The 5,090-nt window shown below is 34.3% G+C and overlaps 1 long non-coding RNA gene across 1 annotated transcript; it reads left to right on the forward strand.

Annotated features, from left to right (window-relative positions):
* On the forward strand, window positions 1-4,654 carry LOC122293451. The gene is made up of 3 exons (XR_006237284.1): window positions 1-92; window positions 4,131-4,206; window positions 4,313-4,654. It is a non-coding gene; the product is annotated as an uncharacterized LOC122293451 (long non-coding RNA).
* Window positions 4,655-5,090: the final 436 nt, after the last annotated feature.

Raw genomic sequence — 5,090 nt, forward strand, 5'->3', positions numbered from 1 at the left:
CCCTCTTCCCTTCATTTTACAAACCCTAGCCAATGCACCACTCTATTGAGCATCGCTGTTCGTCGTCACCGTCGTCTTCACCATTCAAGCCAGTGAGTCCCTCTATTTAACATATTTCCCCCAAAACTGAAAACTGAAAATATGATTTTCTACTTGGTTTTGCTTTGTGTGATTTATCTTTGTGATTTTGTGCTGGGTTTTGCTTAGAAGATGAACGATGCTTGTATTTCTCTTCAAGATGAGGGTTTGGTTGAAGTGGGTTTTGATTTTGTGCTGGGTTTTGGTTGGAGTTATTGAAGTGGGCGATGTTGCTTTGTTGGGTTCTGCAATTGGCTTTGGTTTTGAAGTTCTTTGATGGTGGATAGTAGGAAGGATAAGTACTTCATGATATTTGTCAGAAGGTTTTTTAAATGAATGGCCTGCAAGAAGTTGGAGACGATTGAATATTTAAACCTATCAATCTACTTTTCATTTTACTATAGTTTTTTTTTTTTTTCTGGTAGTTTTTATATTGTTTTCTTAGAGGGTATAAGCCACAAAGGAACTTACATCCTTCCTGATTCTGTTGGGATTCTCATACCCACTTGAATAATGAATGAAATGATAAATAATTTATGCCTACACTAACATGTTAATTAGAATAAAACCTACTGTGTTTTCTGTGGTGGGGTCAATTGGTTTGGCTAAGATGTGGCATATAGTTAGTGAGGAGGAGAATATAAGGGGAATAAAAATCATGAAACCAGCATTTTTTTTTTTTTTAATTTCATTAGCTGCCCTAGCAAATAGCAAGTATATATATATATAAGAATTAATGTATAGTTATTCTTCAAAACTTTATAATAATATATATTGAGGCAATATCTTAAATTATTGTCCTGCATCATTCTATGCCTGCTTTCTTTGAACCTCTACAGACTAGGAAAATAGGATTAAGTTATTGCTTGCCATGAGTGGTGCTTAACCTTTCTAATCTGTCCTTTCCTCCTTTGGAATTGTCCTAGAAGACTTTCTTTGAAGCATCTCCTATCACCATTTGGTTAAGTGCTCTGGGTAAAGAAACATGCAACGTGCAACGTCATTTGGACATGTGATATTTCTGATCTATGAAACTTTTTCTCTCAACTTGTGGAAATCTGAGGTAAAAGAGTGACAAAAGGAAGTGCGTGTTTAGTTTGTGGGTTGGTGGAGTTGCCACTTTGTGTCAACCCAATAACGTACAAGATCTTCCATCTCTAGAGAAGCCAAATTCCACATTTCCACTTCCCCAACGTTCACTTATGTTTATTACTTTATAGAGTAAAGAGAGACAATGTCATAATGAGAACCAAATTTATTGAGTTTTCAAAAGAAACACCTGTCCTCTAATCAATAGACCCTTTGGATTTTTTTTATTTAACTGTTAATTTTTGAGAGAAAAGGGAGATAAAAAGGAAAGAAAAAAAAAAGGCTAGTTCTTTAATATCCTTTTAAGTAGATCCTAATTCCAGTCATAGTCAAAGATTTTTTATATTTAATAGCTGGCTCTCCTCGTAATCACTACTTCTCTTATATTTGCTCCTAAGGATATGCCACAAAACCAAAGAATCCAATTCCTATTTTCTTTATTCAAAACTCTTTTCTGGGCTAGCTAGCTGCTCGATATCTCTCTCTTTTTAAAGGGTTTGCAGGAGAACATGATATGATCTGTTAGGTTCTTCAAGAAGAATCTTAATATATTTTGCTACTTCAATGAATTTAACAAGTAATGTAATATCAGAGTAAATTCAATATTCAAGCATGATATTGTACAAATTATAAAATTTATTGTTGTTTGATCAGATTTATTGTACAGATCTGAATTTATTGTACTTGGAAGCTTTCCTTTCTTGTACCGGTTTTATAGTTGTGTGTGTGTGGCTGGATGCATCTATGCATTGCTATTATCTTGATTTTTATATCTAATATTATATGTCAGTTCATATATGGATTGCTTCGAAAGTGACACTCATACCAATTTAAGAGATAATGAGACGCTACTTCTTTGGATAATCGATCACAAAAGGTATCAAATATTAACTTGTCTAGTGACACAAGTCTCCCTCCTCGTAGAAGGAGGGAAAATAAGGACCTCTCCGTAGTGTGGGACCATTTTACTAAAATAGATGGATACCCTTTAAATGACCCAAAAGCGGAGTGTAATTATTGTCACAAGATTTACTCTTCTCATCCCAAAAGACATGGTACATCAAGTATGCTGCAGTATCTTGGTACTTGTAAGCAACATCCTCATAGAATCAGACTTACGGATCAATAGAATATGAGTCGTGATGGGCCTCTTGAGGGAGTTGGAGATAGTGATGTTAGTAACTCGGCAAATGCACATAAGTTTGATTCGAAAACTGTACGAATGGCAATTGCTGAAATGATCATTTGTGATGAGCTTCCATTTAGGATAGTAGAAGCCCAGGGATTTAGGAAGGTATGTAGATCTCTTGAACCAAGGTTTCAAGTGCCATCTCGAACCACTGCGGTGAGAGATTATATTAAACTGTTTAAAATGGAGAAGGAGAAGTTAAGGAAAATTTTTAAGGCGGTTGGGCGGGTTAGTTTAACCACTGACACATGGACGTCAATTCAAAACTTAAATTATATGTGTCTTACTGTACACTTTATCGACTCTAACTGGAAACTACACAAAAGAATTCTAAACTTTTGTATGATCCCTAATTACAAAGGGGAAACTATTGGAAAGTGTATAGATTCATGTCTACAAGATTGGGGCATTGACAAAATCTTTACTGTTACAATTGACAATGCTTTCTCAGATGATGTTTCCATTGAGTATTTGAGAAAGTTTGTAGGAGGTCATTTGTTTGAAGGAAAGTATATTCACATCAGGTGTTGTGCTCATATAATGAACCTCATTGTGAATGATGGGCTAAGAGATTGTGATGATTCAATCACAAGAGTGCGCAATGCAGTTAGGTATGTTAGGTCATCTCCTGCAAGAATGGAGAAATTCAAAAAGTGTATAGAGAAGGAGAAAATTAATTGTACAAAATTGGTATGCCTTGATGTTTCCACGAGATGGAATTCGACTTATCTAATGCTAGAAGTTGCAAAAACATATAAAAAAACCTTTTTTGTGATTGGAGAAGGATGATGATTCTTTTGTTTGTTATTGTCGTAGTGTGAAATTGGGCCCCCCTAACTCTAATGATTGGGAGAGAGTTAGAGTATTGATAAAGTTTTTGAAGATGTTTTATGATGCTATTGTGAGACTTTATGGCTCTTTGTGTGTCACATCTAATGCATATTTCCAGGAGCTTTGTAGCATAAAATCACATTTGTAAAAAATGAGTCAAAGTAATGATGCAGTGTTGAAATGTATGGCGGAAAATATGTAGATTAAGTATGACAAATATTGGGGATCAATTGAAAAGACTAACTTGATGATATTTATTGCTGTTGTTCTTGATCCAAGATGCAAATTTAGTCTTTTGCAATTTTGGTTCAAAAAGATATATGTTGGTAATTTAGTTGAAGAAATTATTGCAATAGTGAAACACTTGATGATGGACATTTACTGGGAGTATAGTATTGTGTATAGGAGTTCAAGTGGAGTTTCCTATTCGGAGCCTCCTTCCTTAGTTGATCCTACTATGATTGATTATGATTCTCAACAGAATTTTTGGATTGAGTATGAGCAAGAAATTATTGAGTCTAATTTGATGAACAAATCAGAGATTGATCAGTACTTAGAACATGGTTGTGAGGCAGCTCCAAAATGTGATATTTTGGATTGGTGGAAGATCAATGAAGTAAAATATCCTATTTTGACAAAAGTTGCATAGGATGTAATGGCCATTCCCGTTTCTACAGTTTCTTCTGAGTCAACCTTCAGTGCAGAGGGTTGTGTACTTCACCCATTTCGTAATTCACTATCTCCAAGAACAGTCGATGCACTTGTTTGTATACAAAATTGGTTGAAGGATCCAATACCCATTGATCTTCGTGCCTCATTGGATAATATTGAAAGCTTTGAGGCGAAATTGGGTAATGAATTTATTTCTTATTTACATATTTATTAAACGTTTTCATAATGTTTATTTTTATATCATTTTAATAATCATCATGTATTTTTTTAGAGTTTGGTCCAAAATCAAGCTTTGCTTTTGATGATGAGATTGATGATTAACTCAAGGCTTATGGTCTGCATGAATGGTATGATTTTCATTTTCACTCATTTGTATATGATTTGCATGAATTAAAAATTCTGATTTGATTTTTCCTAATGTTAGTTTCTAAACCTTTGATATTGGATTTGTAGATTCACTTGCAAAATGGTGGATTAAAATGGAATGTAGGTAGTAGCTTTGGAAACCCAAGGATGAGTGGAGGTATTCGAATTATAAGGGATGCAGGGGAATTTTGTTGCTGCCTTCTCAACAAATTATGGAATTGGTTTTAATAGTTTGGTAGAGGTTTTAATGGATTTAACAGCAATTGTATAGAAAAATATGTTTATTTTGCAATTTTTCTCTTGGTAGCTTTGTACTAGTGTTTTGCTCACTCCTTAGATTTGTATTGATTTGTACTAGTGTATTGATATTGATTTGTATGGAAAAGAAACCAAACAGATAGAGTGGGTGTAGAATTTCAAGAAATGGATTAAAAAAAAAAAAAAAAAGATCAATCTGTATGGACCCGCATGTACGGACTGGTTGGGTCGGGTTGGTGCCTTTTACCAATCGGATCGGGTCAAACCAGGCACAGACTCGGCTTGTCATCGGGTGACAGTCCTAATCAAAACTGTATAATAAACCTTAAATTATAGGGAATTCGGTGCTTTAGGGCACTGGATGTGAATGTTCTAACATAGTTGCTTACAAATTGGCAAAATGCATTGAAGCAGAGAAGATACAAATTGGCCTGATTGTATTCGCACTTTTTCAATTTCAAATTTTCAAATTTGTTATCTAATCATTACTTAATTATTACAAATTTTTCAAACTTTCAAATAAAACACAGCAATTCAACGTTTTCAAATTCTCTTATTGCAATAGGATTTGAAAAAGTAATGCCACCAAACTCCGTTTGAGATATAA

This window comes from Carya illinoinensis, chromosome 14 (genome assembly GCF_018687715.1).
Source record: "Carya illinoinensis cultivar Pawnee chromosome 14, C.illinoinensisPawnee_v1, whole genome shotgun sequence".
NCBI classification, from domain to species: domain Eukaryota; kingdom Viridiplantae; phylum Streptophyta; class Magnoliopsida; order Fagales; family Juglandaceae; genus Carya; species Carya illinoinensis.